Source organism: Euprymna scolopes, chromosome 32 (assembly GCF_053919585.1).
Source record: "Euprymna scolopes isolate OS-2025 chromosome 32, ASM5391958v1, whole genome shotgun sequence".
Lineage (NCBI taxonomy): Eukaryota > Metazoa > Mollusca > Cephalopoda > Sepiida > Sepiolidae > Euprymna > Euprymna scolopes.
Genome location: NC_136513.1, coordinates 63,946,738 through 63,967,231, shown reverse-complemented (window position 1 = coordinate 63,967,231; position 20,494 = coordinate 63,946,738). Strand labels below are relative to the sequence as shown.

Sequence of the window (20,494 nt, the reverse complement as noted above, 5' to 3'; positions counted from 1 at the left end):
TATAAAAAAATAAAATAAAATCCTTTTTCTTCATCCTCAGCATGAAAACCCAGCTTTTCACTGAAAAGCAAGAACATTTTCTCATAAAAAAAACTTTTGTGAACTAAACATCTCATATAGAGTTCAAGTGTTAACCTCAGGTTGTGAGCCCCTTGATTTCTGAGAACTTCGAATGAAGTAAAATAAAACAAAAAAGAGAATTGTATGTATCCACTCCCCCTCTTGGTGTTGTTTGGGGTCCTCATACAATGGCCTCCAGAATGACTCCACTTCTTCCTGTGATGGTGGCGAATTAATTCAAGAAGAAATCAAGGTTAATTCGCCACCGTCACAGGAACAAGTGGAGTCATTCTGGATGCCACTGTATGAGGATCCCAAACAACACCGAGAGGGGGAGTGGATACATACAATTAAAGAGTCTGTCAAGGGCAAACAAGATATGCCACCACTAAAAATCACGAAAGATGCTATAAGAAAAAAAATTACCCACTTTAGCAAGTTTAAAAGCCCAGGAATTGACAAGATTCCAAATTTCCAGCTTAAAAAACTCACAGCCCTTCATGAACATTATGCGCAGGCATTTACTCGTATTGTCAGCGGTGAGGAAGATTCACCAGAGTGGTTAACTCTTGGCAAAATGACTCTGATACCCAAGAGCCAAGAGACTCACTTGCCCAATAAATACAGGCCTATCTGCTTCCTCCCAACCACATACAAGTGGCTTACAGGAACGATTGCAGATGCAATCTATCAACACCTGGCCGATGGCAAATACCTTGAAAACGAAGAAAAGGGATGTACCAGGAATAAACTTGGTACAAAGGACCAACTTCTCCTCAAAAAAACAATCCTCGAGGACTGCAAAAAGCGTCAAAGGAACCTTTCAATGTCTTGGATAGACTATAAAAAGGCATTCGATAGTGTGCCTCACTCCTGGATAGTGCGATGTTTGGAGATATATAATGTCCATGAGAACATAAGGACATTCCTTAAAAACAAATGACTATGTGGTAAACATCAATTGCACTACACCGCATGGAAGGGAAAATACAAACTTCAAATCTCAGTGTCCAGTGAGGTATATTTCAAGGTGATAGTCTGTCACCACTGCTCTTCTGCCTTACTATTGACCCACTCAGCAAGCTCCTCAAAAAATGTGATGCTGGGTACAATCTTAGTAAAGGAAGGAAAAAAGAAAAAAGTAAGAGTAAATCATCTACTTTTTATGGACGATCTCAAACTCTATGCACAGACAGAAAAACAGCTTGTCTCTCTGATAGAAAATGTAAAGACTTTCACAGAGAATGTCCCATAGAGTTTGGATTTAACAAATGTGCCAAATGCACAATAAAAAAAGGAAAAAAGACGACATCCGAAAATATTCGGTTCAATGATGGCTTTATTGAAGATCTAGGAGAGGATGCCACATGAATGTGGAGCATGAAAAAATGAGACATAATGTGGAACAAGAATACACGCCTTAAAAAGATCCTCAAATCTGAATTAAGCCTGAAAAACAAAATAACTGCCATAAATCAACTTGCAATCCCTGTCATCACATATGGGTTTGGTATTATTGACTGGCCTCAATGCAATATCAATAGGTTAGATACAAAGACCAGGAAACTCCTAACCTTACATAAAATAATATATCGAAACCAATGTATGGACAGGATATACTTATCACGAAAAGAGGGTAGCCTCAGTCTCACTGAAATAAACCATGCATATCGAGCCACCATAGTAAGCATGGGACAGTATATTAAAAGCTCAACAGATATGTCAATAGAAATAGTGAGGGACCACCATGAATGCCTACCCCAACAAACCTCAGTCACAAAGCTTGCTGAAAACTTTGGGGGTGTCATACTGGAAAATACTGCGGAGGTATATGATGAACCAGCAACACAGATTGCAAGAAAAAGAGAAGAAATACACCAAAATCGAGATAGACACAAAAAAACAAGAATGGGAACAACATAAAAGAGCAGGAAGTTCCTAGAGGAGCTTAAACAGGAATATATAGACAAAGATGCTTCACTCCAATGGCTCAAGAGCAGGAGACTTCCATTTGATGAGGAAAGACTCATTGTAGCCAGTCAAGATCATGGCTTACTCACAAATGGATAAAAAAAAATGGCGGGCCTACAAGCAAATGGCCAATGCCGGTTTTGCCACTCAGCAATTGAGAGCCCAAGCCACCTAATGTCTGCATGTCCAATCCTATTGGCAGATGGCCTTTACACTGCCCGTCACAATAAAGTATGTAAGTACCTCCATTGGAAGGTCTGTGGAGAGATGCAACTTGACAGAGCAACGAACATCTGGGAATATGAACCACCACCGATAACATCAAATGGAAAAGTGATCGTGTTCTATGACAAAGACATACAGGCGGGCAGATACATAAAAGACAAAGCTATCAAACCAGATATTGTAATATGGAACAAGCCCGAAAGAACTGCGCTCATTATCGATGTAACAGTCGCAAATGATTTTGGCCTTAATAGAGCTGAACGGGAAAAGATTACAAAATATCAGGACCTAAAAAATTAACTAAAAACCACATGGTCCCTGAAAGAAATAAACATTATACCGGTTGTGATAGGAGCAACTGGTTTAATAAAAAAGAACCTTCAGAAATACTTAGAAGCAATCCCTGGAAGACCAAGCTGTAACGTGATAAAAATAGCAGCCATGAAGGGAACAGCATCTATTCTTAAAAGAGCCCTCGGATATAAATTTGAATCATAACAGAATCAAGTGTTAGCTCCAGGAGGGAGCCCCTTGATATCTTAAAACTTACTGAAGTAAAATAAAAATTAAAAAAAAAGGGAATTGACGTATGCAAAGAGGTTATGAGGAAATGGAGGAGGATGGAGCAGGCCACTAAGATTGTCAACCTGAAGTCGGCTTATCTCCAGATCCATGTAGATGAAAAACTCTGACAACATCAATTGGTCCGGTACAAGGGGAAGATGTATTGCCTGACGAGGTTAGGCTTTGGGCTGAGTTCAGCCCCCAAAATTATGACTGCTGTGCTGAAGATGGTGCTGAGTAAAGACTGTACAGTGGACAAGGCCACTAGTTTGTACATTGACGACATTCTCGTGGAGGAAGCAGAGGTGACAGCAGAGAAAGTGAGAAGCTATGTTGCGAGGTATGGGTTGACTGCAAAACCGGCAGAGTTCCTGAAAAGAGGAGCGGCATTGGGGTTGAAACTATGCCGAGATGGCAAAGGAAGCCTTGTCTTTAGATGAGGGAATGCAATACCCGAAATCAGAACCAACCTGACAAAATGAGAACTCTTCTCGGACTGGAGAGACACTATCCAATTGCCGGCTGGCTCAGGATAGCATGCAGCTTTATTAAATGACAAATGGGCACTGATGGCTGGGAGGTCTGTGTGATGAAGGAGGTCACGAACATGCTACAAGAAATCATCACGAGAGTGATGAAAGAAGACCCAGTAAAGGGAGAATAGTACGTCAGTGTGGGGGTGATTTGGTGCGATGCCAGCAGCCTGGCATTGGACGTCGTATTAGAGATTGGAGGTGTAACTGTGGAAGATGTGACGTGGCTAAGAAAGAAAAACGACTATTCCCATATCAATGTAGCCGAACTGGAGGCCGCTATGAAAGGAATCAATCTGGCCCTGAAGTGGGGATTGAAAACAATTGAAATCAGATCCGATTCAGCAATGGTAGTTTCATGGATCAGGTCAGCAGTGACTGGCGATAAGAGAGTTAGGACCAGAGGTGCTGCAGAAATGCTGATCAAGCACAGGCTCGGAGCACTCGCACATTTGATAGCGGAATTCCAGTACCTGTAATGCTGGTCCCATCAGAAAAGAACAAGATGGAGTCAATGACACGGGTAAAGAAGGCCTGGCTGCAAGAGGGAAAGGAGGTTTCCTCATTATGCTGTGCAGGGGAGGAAGTTAAAAAGTTACATGAAATGCACCACTTTGGTCGAGAATGGATGTTATTCCTGGCAAGAGAGGTTTACCCAGAAACCGCCAAGAAGGAGGTCAGGGAGGTAGTGGAGCACTGTCAAGAGTGCCAATCGATAGACCCCGGACCTGAAACAGGAGAGTTACACATTGCGGAGGACTGAGTTACACATTGCGGATGAAGACATGAAACAGGAGAGTTACACATTGCGGAGGACTGGAAGCGATTAGCCATTGATGTGACCCATTATTGCCATAAGCTGTATCTGTCGATTGTGGACTGGGGAAGTTTGCCATATGGAGAGAGATCAGGGCAGAAGCTGCATGGGCGATCGGACGGGTCATCGAAGAAATATTTTGGGAGAGAGGGCCGGTTGAGGAGCTGTTAATGAACAATGGCCCCACTTTCCGACCAGAAGCCTTTAAAGAGGTGTGTGATAGGTGGGGAGTAAGGCAATTTTTTAGGGCAATGTATCGGCCGAGTGGCAATCGGATAGTGGCGAGAAATCATCGCACTATCACGGCTGCTGCAGAAAAAAGCAACATTTCACCCATGGAGGAGGTGTTTTGGTACAACATCTCACTGAAAACCAGACAAAATGAGACAACTGTGCTTCATAGAGCCATCTTTGCATATAAGTGGCAGCATCCGTGCAACAACACGGTAAGAATTGAGGGTGAAGAAGCTACCATTAAAGTGGGTGAGAAGGTGTGGGTGAAGCCCCCTCCCCCAATGAAAAAAGTACCACTCGCTGGGGGAGGGGTTTGTAACGGGAACGCAGTTGAAGAACAACGTGATGGTGAATGGCGTTCCCCGGCATATCCTAGACCTGCGCCGTGTAACCCTGCCGGATGCAGTGATGGCAGTGAAGAAGAGGAAGTCAAGATCCACCAAGAAGCTAACGATGCACCCCAATTCGACTTAGCCCCACATTGTGGTTCTTTACAACTGGACGAGAATGTCTGTGGTGAACCTGAAAACGTCAACCCCCAAGAAGTTGTCCCCCAGAGGCCTCAAGGTGAGAGGAGACCTGCTTGGATGAAGGATTATCAAGTGTCTTATTGATCTCGAAGATCAGGGGGGCGTGTGGGGTATATGATTAGAGAAAAAAAAAAACGTACCGAGCGTATCTGCATCCCTCTTTGGGAAAGAAGAAGGAAAGGGTGGCTAGCTCATTTATATACACGAATGGCATCTTGGAAGGCAGGGCATGATGGGAGAAGCTAATTTTTTCCCCTGTCTCTCCCTTTTTTTTCTAGATAGGAGGATATAAAAGCTAGGAAAAATTCCCTGGGAGGGGCACAAAAAAGAAAAGAGTCGTGAACATCTTCTCTTGAAAAGTATTTTGTGTGTTCAGATTGTGCGGTGTGACATTGGTGGTGAGGGGCCAGGTGTGGTCAATTGGAAAAGAAAAGGGCAGAAACGTGCTGTTGTCGAGCGAGTGACTCACTTCTTCCTAAACCCCAGAACCGAATCCTGATTGATGCTACTCAAAATGCTTATTTATAATGATATTTGATTTTGTCATCATTTAGATACTTTATAAACAGGGACAAAATAATCGAAACACCTTGTGAATTTTGCATCAATTAATAGTTGTTTTAAACATAAACATGGAAAAATTACCAAAATGTTAGTTTCATGTTTTCGGCAAGATATGATTCTTTCTATGGGGCCCTTGAGAGGAAAAAAATGTACTAGTGCAAGACCGTTTCTGTTCCTCCTTTTCAACAATAGTCATATCGAGATAATTCAGTTGCACTATATGTGGTACTTCTGCATTTATCAATCCGCGATTTCCAAAGTTACTTGGGCGTGCCCTGACGGGAAGAACCAGAAACCGTCGACAAGTATTGGGTATTAAGACATTTTTTTTCCAATGTATTACTTAATGAATTTTAGTGGTCATCACCATTCTTAGCATGGGTTGTAATAATTTGTGTGTGTTTTTTTAATAAGACTTGCCTGGCCATTTCCGTTTATTCCAGGCACACCCGAGTAACTTTGTGGAAATCTGGTGTCAATAAATGCAGAAGCACCTTATGTTTTGAGGAAAAGAGTTGCGCCCAGTAGTGTCATCAGCATAAATGTCTATGAATGATGTAAGGATGTGATTTGGAAGATCGTTAATGTAGATCAGGAAGAGTGTTGGGCCCAGGATGAACCCCTGAGGAACTCCAGCATTAATACTATGAGCTCCTGATTTCTGCCCATCAGCCACTACTCTTATGAAACTATCATAGAGAAATGATTTAATAATTGAGAAAACATAAGGATGTGATTTGGAAGATCGTTAATGTAGATCAGGAAGAGTGTTGGGCCCAGGATGAACCCCTGAGGAACTCCAGCATTAATACTATGAGCTCCTGATTTCTGCCCATCAGCCACTACTCTTATGAAACTATCATAGAGAAATGATTTAATAATTGAGAAAACATTTCCAGCTATTCCATAGCTGGAGATCTTGTGAAGTAGGCCTTTATTCTACTATTATTATTAGACCTTTTTGAGCACTATAATTGGAATGCCGTCGGGGCAAGTTGCTTTACTGGAATCAAGGTTTTTGATTAGCTTGGCACAGATATTTGTTCATTGCATAGCGTGTTTTCTGATACAGGAGGAAATACGGAGGGAGAAGGCCTTGGTCGCATAGGGTAGAATTTGCTGCAAAGTTCTTTGCAAAGAGTTTGGCTTTGTCTGATGCTGACGAGATTACCTCAGGTCCATTGATGATAGTTGGGATAGAGCACATGCTTCTGTTCTTTTTTTAAATTTTTTATTCAATTTTCACCCCAAACAAGGCACAGTGCCTCTTTGAAGTAGGGGGCTACTATTGGGGGACATAATTTGCAGAGGCATTATGAAGGGAGATGAGTAGAAATATGTTTGTTAACATTACACTTGAACTTCTGCATATCAGTACAGTTGGGAAAGCAGTATCCCAGAAGGGAGTTTCAAAGACTTGCAGTTCTGGCTAAGAAACTATTGGAGTAAAAGGCTTTCTGACACCTAGGGATCTCTACTGTAAAGGGGTGGGACTTAGTTGCTTGTCGGGTTTGTCGGGGGGTAGTTATGTTCAAGAGGTACAAGCGCTTGCAGTTCGTTAGAGCATTCACCATTAAAGTATTTGTAGAACAGGCAGAGGGATGCAACATTTCGTCGATGGGGCAGAGGCTGAAGCCTAGATGACAATTCATGACCTATCAGGTTGGCGACTCTCTTTTGAACCCTGTCCAGGAGCGAGAGACAAGCAGCAGATGCACCAGCCCAAATGTGACAACAATACTCCATACATGGGCGAATGGTGGCCTTACAGGACACTTTCAGGCGTAAGTAATTTTCTGGCACGGTAGAGAGAGCCCACCTTTTTTGCAGCAGCCTTGGCAATGTTCTCAATGTATATATTCCAGTTCATGTTCCCTGTAAACGTTAGGCTGAGGAGTTTAAAGGAAGTACTTTCAGGCAGTGTGTGGAGCAACCTCAGCAGAGCATTTTTTATTAGCACAGCCAGGATGAGATCTGGTCCACATGCTTTTGAGGTGTGTAGGTTTTTTATGATACCATACACCTGAGAAGGGGTGATTTTCAAATCGTTTAGTGTGCATCTGTCAGCAAAGAAAAGTCGGGGAGGGAGTGGTGTGCCGGGTCCAGTGTGGAGTTTGAGGCAAACTGACTGGCAAGCAGATTAACCTTGTCAGTTACCATGCAAGCAACCTCATGATTGTTTGATAGTGGGGGAATTGTTGACTGCCCATTATTTACTACACTATTGTAGATTTTCCAAAAATCACGGGTTTCTAATTTCTGTGCTTCGATGCGTTTTCTGGTGGTTTCAGTGTAATCTGTCTTAGCTGTCACTGTTACTCTCTTACAATTATTTCTGGCTTCTATATACTTCTGTCTGTTTGAACTGGACTTATGTCAGTTAAATCTGCGGAATGCATGCTGCCTTTAAGCACTGGCAGCTGCACAAGCAGAAGAAAACCATTGGGGAGAGTGGGGTTTGCTATAGAATTTCCGCGCGGGAACACGTACTTCAATTACAGTTTGGAACCGTTCAGTAGTCTCATTTGCGCACTGTTCAGGTGGAAGAGAAAAGATATTTTGGCATCTCTGATGAGTTCCCTGGTGGATTTCCAGCCTTTTTGTAATAACTCGTTGTTTTGAGTAATGGGTCTTCAGTTTAGGTCGAGAATTTAGGGGGATTTCTACCAGTATCACAGTGTGATCAGCATTCCCGAGTGGGCTGTGGGCATTTGTTGTACAATCATTAGGAACTGTTGTCAGAAATAGATCTAGAAGTGAGGTATGTTGATCTTGCTGGTTTGGGAAACATGTCGGGAATGTAACTGTCTGAAATAGGGAATGGGATATAGAGAAGCTATGTGTTGTGCTACTAGCTACGTCTGTGTAATTAGAGAATCCAAGCCAGTTACTGTGGTGGACATTGAAGCCACTAAATGCATGTACGTGTGTGCTAGTATCGAGAGGGAGTGCTATATCTATGCTGTCAGAGACTTTGTTTATTAGGGTACAGTCCTGGGTTGAGGGAAAGCAGTAGAGAAAATACAAGTAGCTAATATTATATTGCATATTTAGTCTGAATCACATAAAGGCCAGGTCGTCTGATTCTAGTTTTATTTCTCTAGTCAGGAGGAAGGTGTTACGAATATAGACGCCAAGCCCATGCATATGACTGTCCGAGTCCTTACGGCAGAGTGGGAAATAACCAGGCATGTTAAAGTAGTTAGAGGGAATGGAGGAGTGAAGGTTAGTTTAAGATATCCGGGGTGTTTACAAGGAGACATTATTCAACATCATCTAAGTTAGTTCTAAGCCCACGGATATTCATAAATGCAAGCCTCAAGAGAGGAGGCAGCTTGGTTTTCTTTGAGTTTGGTCCTGGTTTAAATATAACTTTTGCTTGGGATGTCATTTCATTTTGTTTAATTCAAAAGTTTCAGTTAGGGTGAGAGAGTGAGGGGTGCTGGACAAGTGGTTGTGCAGAATATCAGACATGCAACACAAGTAGATCATCAGCTGTCCTTACCCACAGGATTGTGGCCTCAGGAAAGCCCACCAGGGATGAGTGCAGGGTCCCTTTCCATGCGTGACATTGCACTACAAACATCCCGATATTATACACCTGTTGATGGAGCAGCCACTCTAAGCGCTACCAAAGAGTTAGGGCACCTGTACTATCAGTCGGAAACTGCAGCCAGGAAACTGTTAATCCGGTACCCTCAATCCATTAGGCAAAGTCAGCCCAGTCCAACTGCAACGACATATATGATACTGAAGCACCCCCACAGTGTCCAGTTTAAGGGGATGGGATGTGGTGGGGGCAGGGAAAAAACGGCGTTTATTGCCCTAGTCAGGAAACAAGGTCAACCACTGGGCGATTCTGATGAGTCTCTGTGATAGCACCTTTACACCTGGCTATTAGGCAAAGAAGAAGTATGAGAGCCGAGCGATAAACAGAGCCTATCTCCTCCTTAAGCAGTTTAGGTTTGCCAACCGTGATTTGTTTGAGTCACCAGTAATAGGAAGGTTGTCGTCCAGGACTGAAGAGGCCTCCCTCCCCTAGGTTTGGCTTCAGAGTTTTCCTTCTCCTAGATAGATGACCTGGGAAGATCTACAGGTCCATCAGCACGAAGATGGTTCGCCCCATGCCTGGGTCCTAATCCAGGTATTTCTGCAACTCCGCATGGGTAGTTAATATTAATCGGTGATTTAGGTTAATATCTACTGAAAGAAACAGTTATTTAGGTTAACATCTACTGTAAAAATTATACTCCTCAAAGTGATTAACAGGACATTACCATGCTTTCCATTTTCATTGTGAATGGGAGAGGGGATAGGTAAGAATTCATGCAGTGGAAGCACTAAATTTGCAACAGCATTGGTTTGAGAGACGAGTTTATGCAAGGTTAGATAAAGTTTTGTAAGTTCAGGAATAGGATAATATGTTAAAGTATGATCTACTTAATATCAGAAATTAAAATTTGGTGCCCAGACTGAGTATTTAATACGACTGAAAGATAAGATATATGCTCAATATAGATAGAAGAGAACACTTGATTTGGAGTACAGTTAAGTACAGGTATACCTGGAAGATACAAGTTTGGCATATTCTGTAAGTATAGTTAAATATAGATAAGTGGCACGTTTTCAGTGTATGCGAATACATGGAATTTTAGACATTGAGTATGTTGTCTTCAGACTTCTAACGAGAGAAGATGGCTTCGCCTTTCTTTTAATATCCGGAAGTTTGTATTACCATGAGTACCGGTTCAGTTTGTGCATAAATTATTGCAATACTAACTTCTATCAAAAGAAGATATTAAGAGTTGCTGTTCATTATAGATCTCTTTTAATCTATGTATAGGACTATGGCTAGTAAGTATTTACTTAGAAGTTTAGTTTTGGGATAAGAGTATAATCAGAAGCATGCCTAAGAAATCTTTAGGTGTTAATGTGTATCGATTTATGAGAAGTCAGTCTATTAGGGTTAAGGGTTGAGAGTTAGGACCCCTCTAAGTTACGTGCAATGGATTAGATTTAATGGCAACTTAGGAAATAGAGCAGTTAGTTAGTTAGTGATCAGGAGAGAGGATTTAAGTCACAGTGCAGTATACTTACACGTTAGGGTATAGAGTTTGGGGTAGAGTAAAAAAAAGGGGGGATTGTCATGTAAAACAGACAAAGGCAGTTATCTTGTAGGCAAAGTATCTATAGGATATACGTAGCATACTAGCAGCGGTATTTTTTGCAGTTTTGAGAGGAATTATAGGTACATAGTGTCGTGGTTTATTGTTCAAGTCCATAGACTAGGTCAGGCACAAAGCAGTTCAAGGGAGTCTCTGATATTGTAATTGTGTCTATCTAATTTTTTTAAAAGTTGAATAGAGTATTATGAGGTGTTAATCTTTGCTTAGAGATAGAATGAGGATTTAAGGTAAAATTCAAGTGATATAAGAAATTAAATGAGGATTGGATATATGATCACTGGATGTTGAACTGCTCGGGAGAAATATTTGTATCTATTCAGAAGAGTGTCTTAGTGATATAAGATTTGAAAAATTAACATCCGAGGATACTGAAAGTAAGTTGTGAACTGATGAGTGTCCAGTACAGGCGATTAGATGTAGGTAGCAAGGTGGTTTTAATTTAGTATGTACGAATTGTATATATTAAGTATAATGCTTAAGTTCTACTCTCTATCGTAAAGGGAAATCCGCTTGTAATGCAGTTGGCTAATTTGACAAGAAAAGAAGCATGTAAGGTTGTTACAATAGAAAGAGCTTATCTAATTTTTTAATATCAGCTTACAGACAATTGTACAGATTGATGAATTGCTGACTATAAGAAGCCCCTCTTCCTGGTGTTTCGATGAAGTAATGGATCAAAAGCATAGGCTTTATTACTAGGAAAACACACACCCGGAATAGGTGTCCGGAAAGGAGATGGCAGTGTGCTAGGGGGGGGGGGGCATTTTCTTATTCATTTAATTTTCTAATTTTTTATTTTTATTTAATTTTTATTTTTTTTTTTTTCTTCGTCTTACCATGGCTGTTTATATTAAGTATCATACTTTAATGAAGTTTTTCTATCATCTAAATAAGCTAATCTATAGGGATTTCCCCCCACCCACCCATTACTACCTCAATGTATCATGGTAAAAAAAAAAAAATTTAGTCAGGAAATTGTTTTAAAATAAGTGAAGTAAGAATGGTTAAAATGTGTCTGAGAAATAACAAAAATAAAATAAAACTCGACAGAATGATATGTACACACATGAGAAAAGAGGGTTGAATTTTGTTTGACTTTTTAAGAATGTGTGGATAAAATGTACTTAGCTTAAATTTACATCTTTGAGGCAGGGATCCCTTTGGTCAGCGTCCAAATGACGCTAAGAAATTCTACCCTTACTATCGGAGGTCTTTGGAAGAGGGGGAGGGCTCACTTAATCATTTGAGATCATCCAGCACAAGATTTCCCCTTCTTTTTTAAAGATAAGGAAAGAAACCTATATTCTGCTTATATATTTTAAAGATAAGATTTTAAACGTCGGCAAATTTAGATTTTACAACATTTGCTTAGCCAGGTATGAATTAAATTAAAAACTGTTCGAGATCCTGTTTGCTATTTGTTTGTTTTTTGTTTTTTTTTTACAAGTTGGTCACCACTTATCAAGGCCCGGAAGCCACTCAGGGATAAGGGTTATTGTAAGTACAATACGTTAGTGTGGATATTTAGAGTGTCTACTTAAGGGGGCGGTTCATCAGGAATTTGCTTACATTGGACTTGAAGACATCCAAGTTGTAGTCAGGAGGGAAGCAGGCAGACGGAACAGAGTTCCTCAGGCGTGCAGTTCTAAGAAAGAAGCTTTGTTCATGGAATCTACGTTTTGATTTAGGCATAGATAAAGAGTGGGGAAAGTTTTTGACAGTGGATTTAGCTAGACAGGTGTTTTTTGTAAAAGATTGGCGAGGAGGGACCAGAGATTGGAGTTCAGACGAGCACCTGCTATGGAAATAACGATAAAACAAAGATAGGCTTGCAACGTCTCTTCTGTGGGAGAGAGGTTGCAGGGAAGAGAAAAGGGCATCCCCCGCTAAGCCACAAAGTCTATTTTGTACTCTGTCAAGGCAGGATAGGCTGTTTTTAGCAGCTCCTGCCCAGATATGGCAGCAGTATTCCATCCTTGGACGTACTTGGCTTTTATATTTGTCCAAACTAGTAGGAACCAAGCCGTTGTTCGGCCACTCTGAACTTGACGGACTGAGTATACTTACTCTCTCACTTCATAACATTTTTACAGTAGTTGTTGGTAGTCTTGAAAGCGGTTTTAGTCTCAGTACATCTGTTATGTTGGAAGCAATGGAAAAAGTGATTCCTTTGTGCAATGGCAGCAACACATTCCAGAGAGAACCACGGCTGGCTGTCAAGTTTTGCTGGAATTTTTTCAAAGGTATGAAACAGTTTATACCTACAATTAACCATTCCGTCAGCTCTGATACTATACACATACTTTTTAAACATGGAATGCAGAGATAGATCTGATATAAATGTACGGAAGCTATCCAAGTCAGCCATAGAGTATCGATATACTTGTATGATGGAGAGGTACATCTGAAGACTCATTACATTTTGTTTTTATTTTAACTGATACAACAGAATGGTCGGAAGATCCCAGCGGAGACAGAACAGAAGATGAATATAGCTCAGGGCTAGTTGTGAGGAAAAGATCTAGGAGACTTGCATACTGACCATCAGTATTGGGCACACGGGTGGGTTCACAAACAATCTAAGGTCATAAGAAATAGAGAAATTGTGACAGAACCTCCTCTCGTCATCTGTCCTGTTTGAGTGGGTTAAACATTCCACTTTGTGAACATTGAAATCTCCACAGACATGAGTGTTAGCTGAAGGATGAGCAGATAGGATGTCGTCAATTTTCTCAGATATATTCTTTAAGATAGTAACTCCGCTGTTGTGAGGGTAATAGAGGGAAAACATAAACGCAAGTGCAACCCGGAAGCACATATAGAGTAATTTAGGATCTTCTCTAGAAATGTCCCTACCACATGAAAAGGCATTTTTAATGTAGGCACATATTCCATCATGCCCATGGCGATCTTGGAGGTCAGATTTGGATGTTAAGTTAGCATATCCTCTGACTTAACTCTTAATTCCAAACTCTTTTAGGGAAATAGTCAGTCCAATGGCAGTTTCGCTTAGGAATAATAGGTCTGGTTTAGTCTCTTGTTATTGAGTTTCAACCTCTGAAAGGTTGGGACATAGACCCCTGATGTTGAAGAAGGATACATGATAGTGGGGGGAGGTCTACACTGGAAGTTGAAGATCTGGGTTTAAACACATGTTTTTTCTGGAAACTTTTCATGGTGTTTTTTGGGGATTTGTGGAATAGGTCGACAGACTTGCTTAGAGCAGGACAGAGAGAGAAAGTAAGAGAGAAAAAGAAACAAAGAAATATATATATTTTTTTTTTGTAGCACATGATAAGGTAAAGCCGTTACCCACTAATATGGTATTGAGAAGCCCCATCAGAAGCTACTGCATGGTCCAGAATTTATTCACCAAATGGCAATACAGCAGCCCTAGTACTTTGCACCTGCTGATAAGACAAGTGTTCTGGTCCCTGACTATCAGGCGGATAACATCAGCCTCTAGGCTGTGAGAAAGAGGTTGCAGGGAAGAGAAAAGGGCATCCTCCACTAGGCTACAAAGTCTATTCTGAACTCTAGGCAGGATAAGGTCTTCCTAGCAGCTCCCGATGTGACAGCAATATTTTATCCTAGGTCGAATCTTGCATCTACTGGATCGATAGAAGGATCCCATAATTTTTCCAGCAACCTTAGCAACAGATTTGATGTATGTATTCCATTTTAGATCAGGAGTAAAGGTCAAGCCCAGAAGCTTGTCAAAGCATGGAGCCTCGCCAAGATGAGAGCCATTCATTTCCATTGATGCCAGATGGGATCAGAACGTTGATGATGTAAAGATAGAAGCTTGGTTTTGATGCATTAAAAGTAACCAGCCACTTTTTTCCCCAATGGACCACATGCTCAAGATCAAAGGAGAGAGAATCAGAGAGAACTTGGTCATTTACGGCCTTTGATGTGCTGCCATAGATGGTAGTGTTGTCAGCAAAAATGGTCAATTTTCTCAGATATGTTCTTAAAGATAGTAACTCCGCTGTTGTGGGGGCACTATCGCAAATATAAATGCAGTTGTGTGAGCAAGTGCAACCTGGAATCACATGTAGGGTAATTTAGGATCTTCTCTTGAAATGTCCCTATCACATAATGTAGGCACATATTCCATGCCCATGGTGATCGTTTACCTCCAGCACCCTTACTAGTGACATGGCCACAATGATAGACATAGAAACAGAACATTTCTGACATCTCTGGCAACTATTCATGCAAGATACTGCAAACCTACAATACAGTTTTTTCTTTCTATTTGTTACAATGATGGGCCTAATCGCCAAAGCATCGTACATGCAAAATTTATGGAAATCAGAATGATATTTTGCCTATGAAGATGATCGATATGACTTGTCTCTAGATAATCTCAATATATTTATTGGCTTTGTCAGCTGTTTGATAGCCTTCTATATAGATATATAAGCTGAGTCGGAGATTGAGTTAATAGTTACAGATAAAATTCTGTTGTGTGCTAAAATCTGTCACTTTGTCCACCAAGAATGCAAGTTGTTTTGCCATACTTGTCTCCATCATAGAAGTGAGTATGAAGAGCAAATTAGATAGTAGTCAGGATACAAATAATTGGCATATTCAATGAAGCTGGTTAGGATCTTTACGTAATTCATTGTTTACAAGTGTTTAGAAACTATGCTCAGCAGAAACAGATGTACAATGAAGTACGTCAACCATAATAGTATTATAAAATTCTCTAGGCTGAGGGTCTGTGATAAGATTTTTCATGGTAGATGTTAATGATGCATGTTTCAATTCTGAAGTATTGTGAATTGTTTCAACAGTGAGTGGCAAACTATGCCTCTGTGTAAACCATATGTGCACATCACCAGAAAGTGTTATTTGAAGATAATTGGTTTTAACAGTAGAGGGCGCTACTGATGCGAGGTGTTGTCCTCTCATTTCACAAATGAAACTCTTTATGGTGCAGTATTCAATGTGGTTAAACATTGCCCGACCTGCTCTCAATCTGGTCAACCAAGTTTGTCTATGTACATTTTTTTTGTATTGTCATGGAATAATTGTAATTCTTGTTGACATTTCTTAGTTACTTTTTTTGTGTACATTTATGTCTTTTGAACTTCCTATTATGTTTGCTGTGAATAAAATAAAAATGTTACTCTAGCTAAAGACTCTATCTTGTTTCAATCATAATTTTTTATATAATAATAAAAAATGTGTGCATATTATCAACAAGTACCTGCAATGCACTTGGTTATAAAGTGACCGCTGATTAAGTAGGTGTAATATCATTCCTGCCTTTTTCTCTCTCTACCTCATACACATGCGCTCTCTTTCTGCCACTCCTCCCACTTTACAGTTTACAATATGTGACAATGAAACTCAAGAGAGCTTTCAAAACTTTTCTAGCCTTGACTTTGGAGATAACAAAACACATTGCTTGTTTATCACTTTTTTTTTTTTGTCTTATCTGAATAATTTTCTACCACCAAAAATAATCTCCCCGGATAAACAAGTGTGAAGGTAAGTGGGCACTTAATACATTTTCTTCTTGCAAGACCAACGAAAGCTAGGAGTGTCATATGAACAATCATCCATTTTTATAAATTTTATAAGCCAAACATCTGATTCAACTTCAACCATAACAGTGGCTCAGAAAAAGAAAACTATCTACTATCGGGTATGTTATTATTTACTTAAAATATTCCTTTCATTATTTTGAATATTTAAAATAATGACCCTGACCAAATACAAAAATCTAAAGCTGGCCAGTAGGCCATCATTTAGTCAATATCATTAATAACTTTATATATGCTTCTATTTCGACAAGCAATCTAAAGATGTGTCTTTATGTTGAAGTCAATGTGTTTTTAGGGTCTGAATATGTTAAGCGTTCCTATCATGTTTTAATGTATACTTGTGGGATGTTATATCCCATAACAATGCAATGAATAGTTTTCTATTTTTAATAACCACAATCGGCATTTATAGTTGACAGTTTTTTGATGATTTTACTAAAGTTTATGAGTTTGTCAAAGAAGATGAGTTAAATAAGTTAAAGAGTAGCCTCAAAAGATTCCCAGATATGACAGCAGTAGTCTATCTTAGGACAGATTTTTTTTTATAAAGAATTGCATTGGGAGTAAGGTACTTTCAAGAGAAATATGACGCAAATTAGGCAATCACTAGCAACCATTTAAAATTAAAGAAAAATTGTTGAATATTTAAAAAAAACATGAAAAGTGGTGTTTATTTTTTGTTGGCTTTGAATATTTTACAATTTCTTTTCTTGAAACATTTATTTTACTTTTTAAAATAGAATTAATGTAAAAATCTGTTTTATTATACTTTATTTTTTCTGTCCTTGGTCAATAAAAAAATCCTTCAAAGACTGCAGCAATTTAAAATTTTGTCTTAATCCAGATGCCACTTTTTAGGGAGTTGGATTTTTCCTTCATTAAAAAACGACCTTGTGTCTATCTTTACCAGTGTTGGAGGCAAGTAAGTGGGAAAATGAATTTTGAGCAAATCTTCCTAGTTGCTTTCTCATTAGGCATAAGGCCAGTTTTTAATACGGGGAAAATCAGCTCTCCAAAAACTGACTAATGACAGAAAAGTATAAAGCATAGTATCGGAACAGATACTACACTTTAATATTTTATTTTGAAAAGTAAAGCCAAATAAACTGAAAAGAAAAGATATTGGCGAATATTTAAATCGATGTGATGACATTGGATTTTAATGTGGGGAAAATACATCTAACCAAAAAGAGACATTCTGGATTTTGACAAAAATTTAAATTGCTACAGTTAGAAGGATTTCTCCTTAACTGATGAGGTCAGAAAAAATAAAGTATAGGATCAGAACATATACTACACTCACACATTAATTCTGTTTTGAAAAGTAAAAAAAAAAAAAAATAAACCGGAAAGAAAAATATTCTAAAATAGGCAAATAGTGAAAAGAGACAATTTTTCAAATTATTGCAATTGATTTGTTGGTGATGCATCACTGATGCAAAGATAAGTGGGTCCAGCCACTGCCATCAAGAGTAAGAAGAAGGCCTGTTAACTGAAAAATGCATGCAGGCACTGTAGGTAAGATTTGTCAGACTGTCAGCACTATATGAGGGCCATTTGAAAAAGAGCAATAAAACATTTTTAAAAAGAAAAAGGAACACAGTTCGATTAATACTGAAACTGAACTTTATTCAATATAAAATATAAATATTATCTATGTAAAATTAAGTAATTTTAAAGCAATATACAATTTAATACTAATAAAACTGAATTATGAAGTTAGGAAACAAAGAATTTAAAAACATATTAAACACCAACGATTAATAATTTTAAAAGGGAAAACCATCGATAAATAATTTTAAGAATGAAAACAAACGATAAAATACAAAAAATTGAAATCAAACAAATAATTTCAATACAAACAAACAATAAAAGTTACGAGTGCAGAAATATATTTTTTTAATTTAATTTAGAGAAAAATCACATGGGTTGAATGTTATTTTTTGGAACTTTAGAGATTATTCGGACTAATGTTCTCATCTTGCGTGTTTATTTCACAACGTTTTATCATCTAATCTTGACTTCTCCTTTATTACATCCTCAGGCCGAAAATGATTTTCACATACCTAAAAAGATAAAGAAAACATTCATACCATAATGTAAACTATTGCTTAAATCTAAGAAAATATAGTAAACAAACATTTACAATAATAATAATCACAGTGTAGTATCTGTTCTGATGCTACACTTTATTTGTTCTGTCCTCGGTCAGTGAAGGAGAAATCCTTCATGACCGAGACAATTTTAATTTTATTTTTGTTCCTATCCAGAGTGCCCCTTTTTGGGGAGCTAAATTTTCCCACATTAAAACCCAACCTTGTGTCTAACTGTGCCCTCGTGGGGAGGCAAATAAATAAATTAAAAAAATATATTTTTGACAAATATTCTCATGTAAAAATTATTTGTTTATAATTCTAAAAAGAAACAATTTTAATATAGAACGCTCAGTCACGGCTAATTTCATTAATAGCTGCGTGGTGAATAATTTTCAAACCGACTTTAGAAAAAATATAGAACTTTCGGATTTGTTTAGTAAAACAAATCCGAAAGTTCTATATTTTTTCTAAAGTCGGGTTGAAAATTATTCACCATATAGATTCGAAAAAGTTGTCACAAAACAAATATAGAATAAATAAATGTTATCAAAGGCAAGATAAGTTTCTTTTCTACCTAACTGGATATGTTTTTAATGTTTATATTTAATGTAACATGTTTATTCAGCTCGATGTATTGAAAATTTTTAAATGGCAGCCGACTCTCTCTTTGAGGCGGTTAGGTTGTGGAAAATGAGTTATAAAAAAAAAACAGACAAAATACTGTTAGAAACTCGCTCAATATATGTTACCGTGACATAGGCTAACATATATTCGGCGGGTTTTTAACAGTATTTTGACTGTTTTTTTATTTAGAATGTTGGAATTTTTTCTGTTTTTACACCAACAATTGTATACCCCCCCCTGTGTATATACTTATATTTTTTATGCTGGTTCATGATTTATATTTATATTTATTGTTTTATTGGATTGGGTTTCATATCCTGTTTTTGTACGAAACTACCACGATTTTGAATAAAACACTGCTAGCTCCGTTGTGCTGAGGTCCAAGAGAAGAGACCTTCCTTTTTCGAATTCGCCAGCTAGGCAGGAGGACGTGCATCCCATCAGCTGAGCGTGAATCCTAAAGCCTTTCCCTCCAAGGAGAAGAACTCTGTACAACACAGTAGACACGATGAGGCGGTTCTCCTTTCAACTTCTATTGGGCACTGCTACGGAGAGAGTGTCTTCAGGGAAAGAAACTCAAATTCAAAGAATGTCACCTGAAGTAATAAAAGCTTCACAGACCCTTTCCAAAGACTTGGAGTAAGCAGCGAGCCTTTAATTTAACGAATTCCATCTTCAGCGCCGGGCAAAGAATACGGTCTCTCTCCTCGACAGCAGAATTTCAAAAGAGCCCTTCTTGAAAGAAGTAAACCCGGCTGTGACGAGACAGGCTTCTGGAAATTAACTACGTGGCTGCGGTCCTGCACGTATTTATTTTATTATTATTTTACAAGGAGTGGAATTTAAAGAAAATACCTTTTACGTGACAAGGTATTATGGAATTTCCTATCCGGACAAGCGACGAGGTCTTGCTCCTGTAATACATGTGTGTCTACGGTTTTCACGCAGGGAAGGAAAATTCTCAAAGAACTTTAAACAAAAAAAAAGAAAAAGGTTACTTGCCAAACAGGCTTTCAATTGTGAGTACGCTCCTGAAATTAACTTCATATGCGAGTGTGAATGGGAGATAGTACTATTTTGTATATTCTTGTTGTATTCGTAATGGATACGCACAACTTCTTTATAAGAACCAGCAGTGTTGTTATTTTTTCTTTACATGTTACTTTTTCATTTTAAGTTACATTAACGTTTTAAGTTTAATGTCCGCAAAGGGAAAAATTTGCAACTTATTGTAAATAAAGTTTCTTCTTCGTTTTAGAGCAAGACATTTATATTTTATTCCTTACCCCCCCCTTTTGTTTCATGCTTTTTTTTTCAGCCTAGTTACTTTAGCGTCGAATTTATCTGGAAGCAAGATAAATCCCGACATTTTGCAAATTTTCTTTTGTTTATTTAAAGGTGGTTTAGAAAATTTCTGCCTTTATTTGTGGGCACTTTGCAAATTGTTTCCCGACAATTTGCAAATTTTTCTTGTAAGTAGTTGGGAAATTTCTTTTATTTGAAAGCATTGGGCCAATTTTGTCCCATATTAA

General features: G+C 38.7%; 1 protein-coding gene across 3 annotated transcripts in view; it reads left to right on the top strand.

Annotated features, from left to right (window-relative positions):
* Positions 1 to 16,001: 16,001 nt before the first annotated feature.
* The window catches only part of LOC145256395 (ribonuclease Oy-like), a 456,188-nt gene continuing 451,695 nt past the window's right edge, over positions 16,002 to 20,494 (top strand). The window contains exon 1 of one of the 3 annotated variants that reach the window (XM_080115250.1): positions 16,002 to 16,186. The gene's annotated coding sequence lies outside the window, so the exon portion shown is untranslated. Of the gene's footprint in view, positions 16,344 to 20,494 lie in introns of all 3 variants that reach the window. The other 2 variants (XM_080115249.1, XM_080115253.1) reach the window with 2 other exon arrangements.